Raw genomic sequence first — 16,100 nt, 5'->3', positions numbered from 1 at the left:
CAATTGTGATTTAGTCTATTACTGTGGGCCTTTTTATTTCATTTTCGGACTCTGGCTCAGACCCAAGTGGCGCATTTAGGACCCTGCAAGGCTCATAAGCATCAGGGCCCATCTAACACCACGTTGGGGTCTCTAGCCAGTGTGCCAGTTCTATCTTTTTTCTGTGACACAGTCGACGGTCCTACTCTCATCTTTCCTCCGCTCATGAATGAGGTTAGACAGCAGATGGGACTAGCAGACTAGAGTGTCACTATCTAATTTTCTACTATCCATGCCAGCATAATCTTGTTTTTTCTTTATTTGCATTTGTTACATACCTGACAAACAACACTAATGTGTCAGTTTTTCATTCAAGATACAAATGAATCATTTTGGAGACAGAATGTTGCAGTAAAACCCAATTGTAACTATGTATTCTCTAACAGACATGGATATTATTTTCTCTTTAACATGGAAGAGATGTTAAAACACAGATTTACTCTGTGAAATATGGGGAGAAGCTGATCTCATATACACAGCAGTATTTTTCTGCAAGGTGTAATTAATTATATCACCAATATCATCTCTGCTGCTCACAGGATATTTTTGATAGATTACTATCATTTTTTGTCATTAATTTCTGTGATTACTGCTGTTCATTGGATAAGTTTGATAGATTACTATCATTTTTCTTATCATCCATTGTTGAGCAAAATATACAAATAATTTTAAGATGATGATATTTGCTCTTTTTTGAATTATTCATATTTTTACCACTGTTTAAAAGGGGAATAAGTAATTGATACGTCTAATATACCCCTGTTATTTTATTTTAGTTGAGTATTGGATAAATAAAAGCTAAGTTTTAATTATAGACAGTTTTCATCTTTTTCACATCATTAATCATCAAAAGAGTGCTCCAAATATAGGAATTTCTTCTATTTGGTAAGATGTGGGCTCTTCCACACCCACCAAATCATTCTGTATCTGGTACACTATTCCTGGGAGCACCTCCAACGTCAGAATAGTTGCCCACTTGGGCTTGATATATTTTTTCTGTTTAGTTGGTTGTTTGAGATTTAGTCATTCAATTATAACCAGTCTGGTGCAGGGTAAACCAAGTTTTGCCACAAAAGTCAATACTGACAAAGGCTAATAATCATTCATCTAGAACGTTTCCTAGAAAAACTTTAAAAAGTCAATAATCTGGAGAATTTTTGTAAGAAACACATTGGTACTTTCCCATGATGAGTGAGTGCTTCAGGATTTCTTGCACTTACATGGGCTATTAACCAAAAGGTTGGTGGTTCAATCCCACCCAGGGATGTAATTGACCTTGTCATCAGATTTTGGTGATCTTTAAGTAGACAAGTCAAAATTTCAAACCCCCTCTTATGGTGTAGGGTACCTGGCCTTCTCTGACGTAATCAGAGTTAGATTTAATTAAGTGATTTTATAAAAAACAGCTAGGAAGCACAATTTAGCAGTGGGTTGCAGAGAAAAAAATAACATTTTAAACCTACCGGTAATTTTTTTTTCTCGTAGTCCGTAGAGGATGATGGGGACTCCGTAAGGACCATGGGGGATAGACGGGCTCCGCAGCAGACATGGGCACTTTAAGAAAGACTTTAGATCTGGGTGTGCACTGGCTCCTCCCTCTATGCCCCTCCTCCATACCTCAGTTAGAGAAACTGTGCCCAGAGGAGACGGACAGTACGAGGAAAGGATTTTTGTTAATCCAAGGTCAAGATTCATACCAGCCACACCAATCACACCGTATAACTTGTGATATACTACCCAGTTAACAGTATGAATCAAATCTAACTCTGATTACATCAGAGAAGGCCAGGTACCCTACACCATAGCAGGGGTTTTCGAAATTTTGACTTGTCTACTTAAAGATCAACAAAATCTGATAATAAGTTCAATTACATCCCTGGGTGGGATTGAACCACCAACCTTTTGGTTAATAGCCGTATACACTAACTGATTGCGCCACAGCGAAACTTTGCAAAAGTACATACTGACAAAGGCTAATAAGCATTCATCTAGAACGTTTCCTATAAAAACTTTAAATAGTCAATAATCTGGAGAGTTTTTGTAAGATGTTTCTTCCATCAACCAATGAAGAAACACATTGGTACTTTCCCATGATGAGTGAGTGCTTCAGGATCTCTTGCACTTACATGTGCAGCAGAGTACTGTAATGGAAGCATGCTGGGTCCATAACCCAGAGGTAGGCAGATTGAAACTATCCTCTGCTATATGACTTGTCTACTTAAATATTACCAAAATTTGATCACAAGGTCAATTACGTCCCTGGATGGGATTGAACCACCAACCTTTTGATTAATAGCTGAACACACTAACCGATTGCGCCACAGAGACACTTTGCAAAAAGTACATACTGACAAAGACTAATAAGCATTCATCTAGAACGTTTCCTAGAAAAACTTTAAAAAGTCAATAACCTGGAGAGTTTTTGTAAGATGTTTCTTCCAGCAACCAATGAAGAAACACATTGGTACTTTCCCATGATGAGTGAGTGCTTCAGGATCTCTTGCACTTACATGTGCAGCAGAGTACTGCAATGGAAGCATGCTGGGCCCATAACCCAGAGGTAGGCAGATTGATACTATCCTTTGCTATATGCATTTTTTTTGTTCATTAAAGTAATCCAAAACTGGGATTGATATTTTAGCTTTTATTTTTACTTAAAGTACAATAACTTTTACCATTTTAATTTGTTTTAATAGTATATTGACAGTGTTGTTTTCTTTCAAAAATCCAATTAATTTTCTTTAACCGATTATTAAAATGGTAAGTGACAAAAACAAACTACATTGTCACCAGAAGAGCAATACAAAATGTACAAGTGATATATTAAAATCATCTTTCCAGCTTGAATTTCAATGATGCATTGGGGCAACGATTTTGTGAGAAACATCTTCACCCTTAAATAAAGATTTTCTTAATTCCTTACCTGTGTGCTAATTAGATATCACCTTGTTTTCACATTAAACAGACTTCCACATGAGAAAGCAGCAAGGATGCAGTGGCGTTAATGTTTCCTGGTGTCAACCTGTATTATTTCAGTAGATATTGAAATGAGGATGCATCTTGCTGCCTTTCCAATGAAGCAAGTTTAATTTAGTAATAGGTGAAAAACCATCCCTACAAATATGTTAATCAGATACTTGGCTTTGTGGACACTTTTCAGAGAACAAATTAGTTAGCATAAAAATAAAGCCAGAAAATGAAGAGCTGTTTAATCACTCAATTGGATTTTTCTGCCAGCATATTTCTTTTTCTCTGCAACCCACTGCTAAATTGTGCTTCCTAGCTGTTTTTTTTATAAAATCACTGATTCAAATCTAACTCTGATTACATCAGAGTAGGCCAGGTACCCTACACCATAAGAAGGGGGTTTGAAATTTTGACTTGTCTACTTAAAGATCACCAAAATCTGATAACAAGGTCAATTACATCGCTGGGTGGGATTGAACCACCAACCCTTTGATTAATAACCAAACACACTAACCGATTGCGCCACAGAGACACTTTACAAACATACATACTGACAAAGGCTAATAAGCATTCATCTAGAACGTTTCCTAGAAAAACTTTAAAAAGTCAATAATCTGGAGAGTTTTTGTAAGATGTTTCTTCCATCAACCAACGAAGAAACACATTGGTACTTTCCCATGATGAGTGAGTGCTTCAGGATCTCTTGCACTTACATGTGCAGCAGAGTACTGCAATGGAAACATGCTGGGCCCATAACCCAGAGGTAGGCAGATTGAAACTATCCTCTGCTATATGCATTTTTTTTTGTTAATTAAAGTAATCCAAAACTGGGATTGATATTTTTGCTCTTTTATTTTTACTTAAAGTACAATAACTTTTACCATTTTAATTTGTTTTAATAGTATATTGACAGTATTGTTTTCTTTCAAAAATCCACTTAATTTTCTTTACCCTATTATTAAAATGGTAATTGACAAAAACAAACTACATTGTCACCAGAAGAGCAATACAAAATGTACAAGTGATATATTAAAATCATCTTTCCAGCTTGAATTTCAATGATGCATTGGGGCAACGATTTTGTGAGAAACACCTTCACCCTTAAATAAAGATTTTCTTAATTCCTTACCTGTGTGCTAATTAGATATCACCTTGTTTTCACATTAAACAGACTTCCACATGCGAAAGCAGCAAGGATGCAGTGGCGTTAATGTTTCCTGGTGTCAACCTGTATTATTTCAGTAGACATTGAAATGAGGATGCATCTTGCTGCCTTTCCAATGAAGCAAGTTTAATTCAGTAATAGGTGAAAAACCATTCCTACAAAGGTGTTAATCAGAGACTTGGCTTTGTGGACACTTTTCAGAGAGCAAATTTGTTAGCATAAACATAAAATCAGAAAATGAAGAGCTGTTTAAACAGCTACTGCCTGAGGGTCTCTTGACCTGGTGCAATACCTCTGTAGCTTTTTGTTGAGGCGGGACGCCATCATGTCTATCTGGAACAGTCCCCACCGACTTGCAATCTGTGCGAAGACTTCCTGATGGAGTCCCCACTCTCCTGGATGTAGGTCGTGTCTGCTGAGGAAGTCTGCTTCCCAGTTGTCCACTCCCGGAATGAACACTGCTGACAGTGCGCTTACATGATTCTCCACCCAGCGAAGAATTCTGGTGGCTTCCGCCATCGCCACTCTGCTCCTTGTGCCGCCTTGGCGGTTTACATGAACTACTGCGGTGACGTTGTCTGACTGGATCAGAACTGGTTGGTCGCGAAGTAAGGTCTCCGCTTGACATAGGGCGTTGTATATGGCCCTTAGCTCCAGGATGTTGATGTGAAGACAAGTCTCCTGACTTGACCAAAGACCTTGGAAATTTCTTCCCTGTGTGGCTGCTCCCCAACCTCGGAGGCTCGCGTTCGTGGTCACCAGGATCCAGTCCTGAATGCCGAACCTGCGGCCCTCTAGAAGGTGAGCACTCTGCAGCCACCACAGGAGAGATACCCTGGCCCTGGGGGACAGGGTGATCAACTGATGAATCTGTAGATGTGACCCGGACCACTTGTCCAGTAGGTCCCATTGCAAGATCCTCGCATGGAACCTGCCGAAGGGAATGGCCTCGTATGATGCCACCATCATTCCCAGGACTCGAGTGCAGTGATGCACTGACACCTGTTTTGGTTTCAATAGGTTCCTGACCAGAGTCATGAGTTCCTGGGCCTTTTCTATCGGAAGATAAACCCTTTTCTGGTCCGTATCCAGAATAATGCCCAAGCAAAGTCAGACGAGTCGTAGGAACCAACTGCGACTTCGGGATATTGAGAATCCAGCCGTTTTGCTGTAACACCTTCAATGAAAGTTATACGCTGTTCAGCAACTGCTCTCTTGATCTCGCTTTTATGAGGAGATCGTTCAAGTACGGGATAATTGTGACACCTTGCTTTCGCAGGAGCACCATAATTTCTGTCATTACCTTGGTGAAAATTCTCGGAGAAAATTCTGGAGAGACCAAACGGCAACGTCTGAAATTGGTAATGACAATACTGTACCGCAAATCTTAGGTACGCCTGATGAGGTGGATAAATGAGTACATGAAGGTATGCATCCTTTATGTCCAGAGATATCATAAAATCCCCCCCTTCTAGGCTGGCGATGACCGCTCTTAGCGATTCCATCTTGAACTTGAACCTTTTCAAGTATAGGTTCAGGGATTTTAAATTTAATATGGGTCTGACCAAACCGTCCGGTTTTGGGACTACAAACAGGGTCGAATAATTTCCCTTTCCTTGTTGAAGCAGGGGAACCTTGACCACCACCTGTTGAAGATACAATTTGTGAATTGCATTTAACACTATCTCCCTTTCCTGGGGAGAAGATGGTAGGGCCGATTTGAAAAACCGGCGAGGAGGCACCTCTTCGAATTTCAGCTTGCAACCCTGAGAAACAATTTCTATTGCCTAGGGATCCACCTGCGAATGAACCCAGATGTGGCTGAAAACTCGAAGACGTGCCCCCAACTGGGCGGACTCCTTTAGCGGAGCCCCAGCGTCATGCGGTGGATTTTGTAGAGGCCGGGGAGGACTTCTGTTCCTGGGAACTAGCTGTGTTGTGCAGCTTCTTCCCTCTGCCCTTACCTCTGGCAAGAAAGGACGCACCTCGTACTTTCTTGTTTCTCTGTGATCGAAAGGACTGCATTTGATAATGTGGTGCTTTCTTAGGCTGTGAGGGAATATAAGGAAAAAATTTGATTTACCAGCTGTAGCTGTGGAGACAAGGTCCGAGAGACCTTCCCCAAACAATTCCTCACCCCTGTAAGGTAAAACCTCCATATGCCTTTTTGAGTCGGCATCACCTGTCCATTGCCGGGTCCATAGGACTCGTCTAGCAGAAATCGACATAGCGTTTATTCTAGAACCCAGTAGACTAATGTCACTTTGAGCATCTCTCATATATAGGACAGCATCTTTTATATGCCCTATGGTCAATAACATAGCATCCTTATCTAGGGTCTCAATCTCTGCTGATAAGGTATCTGTCCATGCTGCCACCGCGCTACAACCTCGGCCGACGCAATTGCCGGTCTGAGTAAGGTACCAGAATGTGTGTAAATGGACTTTAGGGTAACCTCCTGCTTGCGGTCAGCAGGGTCCCTGATGGTAGCCGTATCCTGGGATGGCAGCGCTACCTTTTTGGATAAGCGTGTCAATGCTTTATCCACCCTAGGGGAGGATTCCCACCGTATCCTGTCCATTGGCGGGAAAGGATACGCCATAAGAATCCTTTTGGGAATCTGCAGCTTTTTGTCTGGAGATTCCCAAGCTTTTTCACATAATTCGTTCAACTCATGTGAGGGGGGAAAGGTTATCTCAGGTTTCTTTCCCTTATACATGTGTACCCTCGTGTCAGGGACAGGGGACTCTGTGATGTGCAAAACATCTTTTATTGCAATAATCATATATCGAATACATTTAGCCAATTTTGGTTGTAACTTTGCATCATCGTAGTCGACACTGGAGTCAGAATCCGTGTCGGTATCTGTGTCAACTATTTGGGATAGTGGGCGCTTTTGAGACCCCGAAGGTCCCTGCGACATAGGGACAGGCATGGGTTGACTCCCTGACTGTTCCCTAGCTTCAGCTTTGTCTAATCTCTTGTGTAATAAGTTTACATTAGCACTTAAAACATTCCACATATCCATCCAGTCAGGTGTCGGCGTTGTCGATGGAGACACCACATTAATTTGCTCCTGCTCCTCTCTAGGAGAGCCTTCTACCTCAGACATGTCGACACACGTGTACCGACACACCATACACTCAGGGAATCCTCTTATCTGAGGACAGTTCCCCAACAAGGCCCTTTGGAGAGACAGAGAGAGAAAGTATGCCAGCACACACCCCAGCGCTATATGACCCAGGAAAAAAACACAATCATTTTATGTTTACCCAGTAGCGCTGTATTTCCATATATATATGCGCCTAATTATGTGCCCTCTCTTCTTTAAGACCCTCTTTCTACCGTGGTATAAGCAGGGGAGAGTCCATGGAGCTTCCCCTCAGCGGTGCTGTGGAGAAAATGGCGCTGGTGAGTGCTGAGGGAGAAGCCCCACCCCCTCAGCGACGGGCTTCTGTCCCGCTCAAATATAGTAAAAAAATGGCGGGGGCTCTTATATATATATACAGTGCCTAGCTGCATATATATTTATTTTGCCAAAGAGAGGTCTATATTGCTGCCCAGGGCGTCCCCCCTGCGCCCTTCACCCTTACACTGACTGCCGTGTGTGAGGTGTATGGGAGCAATGGAGCACAGCTTTACTGCTGTGCGTTACCTCAGTGAAGATCATGAAGTCTTCCGCCGCCTCTGAAGTCTTCTTTTCTTCTCATACTCACCCGGCTTCTATCTTCCGGCTCTGCGAGGGGGACGGCGGCACGGCTCTGGGACGGACGGCGAGGGTGAGACCTGCGTACCGATCCCTCTGGAGCTAATGCTGTACAGTAGCCTAAGAAGCAGAGCCTATCAACTCACAGAAGTAGGTGTGCATCTCTCCCCTCCGCCCCTCGATGCAGGGAGTCTGTTGCCAGCAGGCTCCCTGAAAATAAAAAAATCTAACAAATATACTTTCTGTCAGGAAACTCAGGAGAGCTTCCTGAAAAGCACCCAGTCTCCTCTGGGCACAGTAGTAAACTGAGGTCTGGAGGAGGGGCATAGAGGGAGGAGCCAGTGCACACCCAGATCTAAAGTCTTTCTTAAAGTGCCCATGTCTCCTGCGGAGCCCGTCTATCCCCCATGGTCCTTACGGAGTCCCCAGCATCCTCTAGGACGTAAGAGAAAAATTATGCTGGCAGAAAAATCCAATTGAGTGATTAAACAGCTCCAGAGCTGCTCTGTAAGGCAAGTAAAAGGGTGTGGGCCCTGCAGCACTACCTGTAGTTTGCATTGTGCATTGGAAGCCTAGTTTGCTGTCTGTTTCCACTTCTTTTTTCTTGAGCCCCTCCCGTCTATACCCTTGTGCACTATCCTGACTTCTCCTCCCGTCTGCTTACTTTGTGCCTTCCAATGCACAATGCAAACTACAGGTAGTGCTGCAGGGCCCACACCCTTTTACTTGCCTTACAGAGCAGCTCTTGAGCTGTTACAGTGCCCAGCTGCTGCAAGAAATCAGCGTGAATGCTTCAGGGGCTGGGGCATGGCCAACATGAGCCCCACACCGAAGGAGGGTGGGGGTGTTTAATGCGAACTAGGGGTCTCGCACAATGCGAACTACAGGTAGTGCTGCAGGGCCCACACCCTTTTACTTGCATTACAGAGCAGCTCTGGAGCTGTTACAGTGCCCAGCTGCTGCAAGAAATCAGCTTGAATCCTTCAGGGGCTGGGGCATAGCCAACATGAGCCCCACACCGACGGAGGGTGGAGGTGTTTAATGCGAACTAGGGGTCATCCAAGTGCCGCAAAAGGCCGCCATGCCCTGCACGCCCCTTTTCTCTTTTCATATGCAGACGAGGGTTGAAGCCAACTTTGACCCACTGCTTGGATGACATCGCCATATGCAAATCCATCTGCTGCAGGCCTTCCCCCAGGAATGCTTGCACTAGTTGTTGCATTTGGTTTGTTGTTTGGGGGTGCTTCAGTATTAGGCAGCCTTCTGCCCTCCCATGTTCATCTGAAAATATGTGTTCTCCCTGCAGTTGTTGTCCCCAGATGAGAGTTCCCTTGTGCTGCCTCAGTTGAATCTCCTTTACTTGACAGAGATGTGCCTGAGCAGCGGCCCTCCCCAGCCCTATCCCAAATCATACTTATTTTGCATAGGAGATACCATGGTCATGAAGACTGTTCTCCCAGGGTGCGGTTCATTCATTGCATTCTGGGTATGCTGACCCCTGTGATTTCCCCAAATGTGGGAAACTCGACTGCATTATTTAATGCGAACTAGGGGTCATCCAAGCACCGCAAAAGGCCGCCATGCCCTGCATACCCCTTTTCTCTTTTCATAAGCAGACGAGGTTTGAAGCCAACCTTGACCCACTGCTTGGATGACATCACTTGCTGCCTTTCCAATGAAGCAAGTTTAATTTAATAATAGGTGAAAAACCATCCCTACAAAGGTGATAATCAGATACTTGGCTTTGTGGACACTTTTCAGAGCACAAATTTGTTAGCATAAAAATAAAGCCAGAAAATGAAGAGCTGTTTAATCACTCAATTGGATTTTTCTGCCAGCATATTTCTTTTTCTCTGCAACCCACTGCTAAATTGTGCTTTGTGGCTGTTTTTTTTATAAAATCACTTAATCAAATCTAACTCTGATTACATCAGAGAAGGCCAGGTACCCTACACCATAAGAGGTGGTTTGAAATTTTTACTTGTCTACTTAAAGATCACCAAAATCTGATAACAAGGTCAATTACGTCCCTAGGTGGGATTGAACCACCAACCTTTTGGTTAACAACTGAACACGCTAACTGTTTGTGCCTCAGAGACACTTTGCGAAAGTACATACTGACAAAGGCTAATAAGCATTCATCTAGAACGTTTCCTAGAAAAACTTTAAAAAGTCAATAATCTGGAGAGTTTTTGTAAGATGTTTCTTCCATCAACCAATGAAGAAACACATTGGTACTTTCCCATGATGAGTGAGTGCTTCAGGATCTCTTGCACTTACATGTGCAGCAGAGTACTGTAATGGAAGCATGCTGGGTCCATAACCCAGAGGTAGGCAGATTGAAACTATCCTCTGCTATATGCATTGTTTTTTGTTAATTAAAGTAATCCAAAACTGGGATTGATATTTTTGCTCTTTTATTTTTACTTAAAGTACAATAACTTTTACCATTTTAATTTGTTTTAATAGTATATTGACAGTATTGTTTTCTTTCAAAAATCCACTTAATTTTCTTTACCCTATTATTAAAATGGTAATTGACAAAAACAAACTACATTGTCACCAGAAGAGCAGTACAAAATATACAAGTGATATATTAAAATCATCTTTCCAGCTTTAATTTCAATGATGCCTTGGTGCAACAATTTTGTGAGAAACATCTTCACCCATAAAGAAAGATTTTCTTAATTCCTTACCTGTGTGCTGATTAGATATCACCTTGTTTTCACATTAAACAGACTTCCCCTTGAGGAAGCAGCAAGGATGCAGTGACGTTTATGTTTCCTGGTGTCAACCTGTATTATTTCAGTAGACATTGAAATGAGGATGCATCTTGCTGCCTTTCCAATGAAGCAAGTTTAATTCAGTAATAGGTGAAAAACCATTCCTACTAAAGGTGTTAATCAGAGACTTGGCTTTGTGGACACTTTTCAGAGAGCAAATTTGTTAGCATAAACATAAAATCAGAAAATGAAGAGCTGTTTAATCACTCAATTGGACTTTTCTGCCAGCATAATTTTTTTTCTCTGCAACCCACTGCTAAATTGTGCTTCCTAGCTGTTTTTTATAAAATCACTTAATCAAATCTAACTCTGATTACATCAGAGAAGGCCGGGTACCCTACACCATAAGAGGGGGTTTGAAATTTTGACTTGTCTACTTAAAGATCACCAAAATCTGATAACAAGGTCAATTACGTCCCTGGGTGGGATTGAATCACCAACCTTTAGGTTAATAGCCATACACACTAACTGATTGCGCCATAGCGACACTTTGCGAAAGTACATACTGACAAAGGCTAATAAGCATTCATCTAGAACGTTTCCTAGAAAAACTTTAAAAAGTCAATAATCTGGAGAATTTTTGTAAGAAACACATTGGTACTTTCCCATGATGAGTGAGTGCTTCAGGATCTCTTGCACTTACATGGGCTATTAACCAAAAGGTTCCCACCCAGTGATGTAATTGACCTTGTGATCAGATTTTGGTGATCTTTAAGTAGACAAGTCAAAATTTCAAACCCCCTCTTATGGTGTAGGGTACCTGGCCTTCTCTGACGTAATCAGAGTTAGATTTAATTAAGGTGCGCAAGGGCATAGAAGGGAGCGGTTTAAGAAAAGAGAAGTGGAAACAGACAGCAAACTAGGCTGGAGAGAGACCTGAGACAAAGAGATCTGAATTATACGAGAGCCGACCAGGGGAAACACAAATTATGCAGTCAAGTTTCCCACATTTGGGGAAATCGCAGGAGCAGCACACCCAGAGTGCAATGGGTGAGCCTTGCCCTGGGAGAAGCACCTTCATGATCATAGTATCTCACCTGGCAGGTAAGTAGGAGTTGGGCTAGTGCTGGGGAGGGTCGCTGCTCGGGTACGCCCCTGTCAAGTGAAGGAGATCCAACTGAGGCAGCACAAGGGAACTCTCGAAAGAAGAACAAGGCTAGAGGAAGATCTGAGACAAAGAAATCTGACTTTTACCAGAGCTGACCAGAGGAAAGCACAAACACAGTCCCCCACTACCACCAGGAAACATTAACGCCACTGCATCCTTGCTGCTTTCTCATGTGGTAGTCTATTTAATGTGAAAACAAGGTGATATCTAATTAGCACACAGAAAAGAAAATTAAGTGAATTTTTGAAAGAAAACAATACTGTCAATATACTATTAAAACAAATTAAAATGGTAAAAGTTATTGTACTTTAAGTAAAAATAAAAGAGCAAAAATGTCAATCCCAGTTTTGGATTACTTTAATTAACAAAAAAAATGCATATAGCAGAGGATAGTTTCAATCTGCCTACCTCTGGGTTATGGACCCAGCATGCTTCCATTACAGTACTCTGCTGCACATGTATGTGCAAGAGATCCTGAAGCACTCACTCATCATGGGAAAGTACCAATGTGTTTCTTCATTGGTTGATGGAAGAAACATCTTACAAAAACTCTCCACATTATTGACTTTTTAAAATGTTTCTAGGAAACGTTCTAGATGAATGCTTATTAGCCTTTTTCAGTATATGCTTTTGCAAAGTGTCGCTGTGGCGCAATCAGTTAGTGTGTAAGGCTATTAACCAAAAGGTTGGTGGTTCAATCCCACCCAGGGGCGTAATTGACCTTGTTATCAGATTTTGGTGATCTTTATGTAGACAAGTCAAAATTTCAAACCCCCTCTTATGGTGTAGGGTACCTGGCCTTCTCTGATGTAATCAGAGTTAGATTTGATTCAGTGATTTTATAAAAACAGCTAGGAAGCACAATTTAGCAGTGGGTTGCAGAGAAAAAGAAATATGCTGGCAAAAAAATCCAATTGAGTGATTAAACAGCTCTTCATTTTCTGGCTTTATTTTTATGCTAACAAATTTGTTCTCTGAAAAGTGTCCACAAAGCCAAGTCTCTGATTAACACCTTTGTAGGGATGGTTTTTCACCTATTACTAAATTAAACTTGCTTCATTGGAAAGGCAGCAAGATGCATCCTCATTTCAATATCTACAGAAATAATACAGGTTGACACCAGGAAACATTAACGCCACTGCATCCTTGCTGCTTTCTCATGTGGAAGTCTGTTTAATGTGAAAACAAGGTGATATCTAATTAGCACACAGGTAAGGAATTAAGAAAATCTTTATTTAAGGGTGAAGATGTTTCTCACAAAATCGTTGCCCCAATGCATCATTGAAATTCAAGCTGGAACGATGATTTTAATATATCACTTGTACATTTTGTATTGCTCTTCTGGTGACAATGTAGTTTGTTTTTGTCAATTACCATTTTAATAATAGGGTAAAGAAAATTAATTGGATTTTTGAAAGAAAACAATACTGTCAATATACTATTAAAACAAATTAAAATGGTAAAAGTTATTGTACTTTAAGTAAAAATAAAAGAGCAAAAATATCAATCCCAGTTTTGGATTACTTTAATTAACAAAAAAAAATGCATATAGCAAAGGATAGTTTCAATCTGCCTACCTCTGGGTTATGGACCCAGCATGCTTCCATTACAGTACTCTGCTGCACATGTAAGTGCAAGAGGTCCTGAAGCACTCACTTATCATGGGAAAGTACCAATGTGTTTCTTCATTGGTTGATGGAAGAAACATCTTACAAAAACTCTCCACATTATTGACTTTTTAAAATGTTTCTAGGAAACGTTCTAGATATATGCTTATTAGCCTTTGTCAGTATGTACTTTTGCAAAGTGTCGCTGTGGCGCAATCAGTTAGTGTGTATGGTTATTAACCAAAAGGTTGGTGGTTCAATCCCACCCAGGGACGTAATTGACCTTGTTATCAGATTTTGGTGATCTTTAAGTAGACAAGTCAAAATTTCAAACCCCCTGTTATGGTGTAGGGTACCTGGCCTTCTCTGATGTAATCAGAGTTAGATTTGATTCAGTGATTTTATAAAAACAGCTAGGAAGCACAATTTAGCAGTGGGTTGCAGAGAAAAAGAAATATGCTGGCAAAAAAAATCCAATTGAGTGATTAAACAGCTCTTCATTTTCTGGCTTTATTTTTATGCTAACAAATTTGTTCTCTGAAAAGTGTCCACAAAGCCAAGTCTCTGATTAACACCTTTGTAGGGATGGTTTTTCACCTATTACTAAATTAAACTTGCTTCATTGGAAAGGCAGCAAGATGCATCCTCATTTCAATGTCTACTGAAATAATACAGGTTGACACCAGGAAACATTAACGCCACTGCATCCTTGCTGCTTTCGCATGTGGAAGTCTGTTTAATGTGAAAACAAGGTGATATCTAATTAGCACACAGGTAAGGAATTAAGAAAATCTTTATTTAAGGGTGAAGGTGTTTCTCACAAAATCGTTGCCCCAATGCATCATTGAAATTCAAGCTGGAAAGATGATTTTAATATGTCACTTGTACATTTTGTATTGCTCTTCTGGTGACAATGTCGTTTGTTTTTGTCAATTACCATTTTAATAATAGGGTAAAGAAAATTAAGTGGATTTTGGAAAGAAAACAATACTGTCAATATACTATTAAAACAAATTAAAATGGTAAAAGTTATTGTACTTTAAGTAAAAATAAAAGAGCAAAAATATCAATCCCAGTTTTGGATTACTTTAATTAACAAAAAAAAATGCATATAGCAGAGGATAGTTTCAATCTCCCTACCTCTGGGTTATGGGCCCAGCATTTTTCCATTGCAGTACTCTGCTGCACATGTAAGTGCAAGAGATCCTGAAGCACTCACTCATCATGGGAAAGTACCAATGTGTTTCTTCGTTGGTTGATGGAAGAAACATCTTACAAAAACTCTCCAGATTATTGACTTTTTAAAGTTTTTCTAGGAAACGTTCTAGATGAATGCTTATTAGCCTTTGTCAGTATGTACGTTTGTAAAGTGTCTCTGTGGCGCAATCTGTTAGTGTGTTTGGTTATTAATCAAAGGGTTGGTGGTTCAATCCCACCCAGGGATGTAATTGACCTTGTTATCAGATTTTGGTGATCTTTAAGTAGACAAGTCAAAATTTCAAACCCCCTTCTTATGGTGTAGGGTACCTGGCCTACTCTGATGTAATCAGAGTTAGATTTGAATAAGTGATTTTATAAAAAAAACAGCTAGGAAGCACAATTTAGCAGTGGGTTGCAGAGAAAAAGAAATATGCTGGCAGAAAAATCCAATTGAGTGATTAAACAGCTCTTCGTTTTCTGGCTTTATTTTTATGCTAACGAATTTGTTCTCTGAAAAGTGTCCACAAAGCCAAGTATCTGATTAACATATTTGTAGGGATGGTTTTTCACCTATTACTAAATTAAACTTGCTTCATTGGAAAGGCAGCAAGATGCATCCTCATTTCAATATCTACTGAAATAATACAGGTTGACACCAGGAAACATTAACGCCACTGCATCATTGCTGCTTTCTCATGTGGAAGTCTGTTTAATGTGAAAACAAGGTGATATCTAATTAGCACACAGGTAAGGAATTAAGAAAATCTTTATTTAAGGGTGAAGATGTTTCTCACAAAATCGTTGCCCCAATGCATCATTGAAATTCAAGCTGGAAAGATGATTTTAATATATCACTTGTACATTTTGTATTGCTCTTCTGGTGACAATGTAGTTTGTTTTTGTCAATTACCATTTTAATAATCGGGTAAAGAAAATTAATTGGATTTTTGAAAGAAAACAATACTGTCAATATACTATTAAAACAAATTAAAATGGTAAAAGTTATTGTACTTTAAGTAAAAATAAAAGCTAAAATATCAATCCCAGTTTTGGATTACTTTAATGAACAAAAAAAAAATGCATATAGCAAAGGATAGTATCAATCTGCCTACCTCTGGGTTATGGGCCCAGCATGCTTCCATTGCAGTACTCTGCTGCACATGTAAGTGCAAGAGATCCTGAAGCACTCACTCATCATGCGAAAGTACCAATGTGTTTCTTCATTGGTTGCTGGAAGAAACATCTTACAAAAACTCTCCAGATTATTGACTTTTTAAAGTTTTTCTAGGAAACGTTCTAGATGAATGCTTATTAGTCTTTGTCAGTATGTACTTTTCGCAAAGTGTCTCTGTGGCGCAATCGGTTAGTGTGTTCAGCTATTAATCAAAAGGTTGGTGGTTCAATCCCATCCAGGGACGTAATTGACCTTGTGATCAGATTTTGGTAATATTTAAGTAGACAAGTCAAAATTGCAAACCCCCTCTTATGGTGTAGGGTACCTGGCCTTCTCTGATGTAATCAGAGT

General features: G+C 40.5%; 1 non-coding gene and 1 pseudogene across 1 annotated transcript; one reads left to right on the top strand and one right to left on the bottom strand.

Annotated features, from left to right (window-relative positions):
• The first annotated feature begins 9,287 nt into the window (after positions 1-9,287).
• On the top strand, positions 9,288-9,466 carry LOC135025424 (U1 spliceosomal RNA; annotated as a pseudogene).
• Positions 9,467-11,549: 2,083 nt separating this feature from the next.
• Positions 11,550-11,712, bottom strand: LOC135025341 (U1 spliceosomal RNA). Its single transcript, XR_010222123.1, has one exon. It is a non-coding gene; the product is annotated as a U1 spliceosomal RNA (small nuclear RNA).
• Positions 11,713-16,100: the final 4,388 nt, after the last annotated feature.

Source organism: Pseudophryne corroboree, unplaced genomic scaffold, assembly GCF_028390025.1.
Source record: "Pseudophryne corroboree isolate aPseCor3 unplaced genomic scaffold, aPseCor3.hap2 scaffold_415, whole genome shotgun sequence".
NCBI lineage: Eukaryota > Metazoa > Chordata > Amphibia > Anura > Myobatrachidae > Pseudophryne > Pseudophryne corroboree.
The sequence above is the reverse complement of the archived record's forward strand: the minus strand, read 5'-3'. Positions and strand labels throughout refer to the sequence as shown.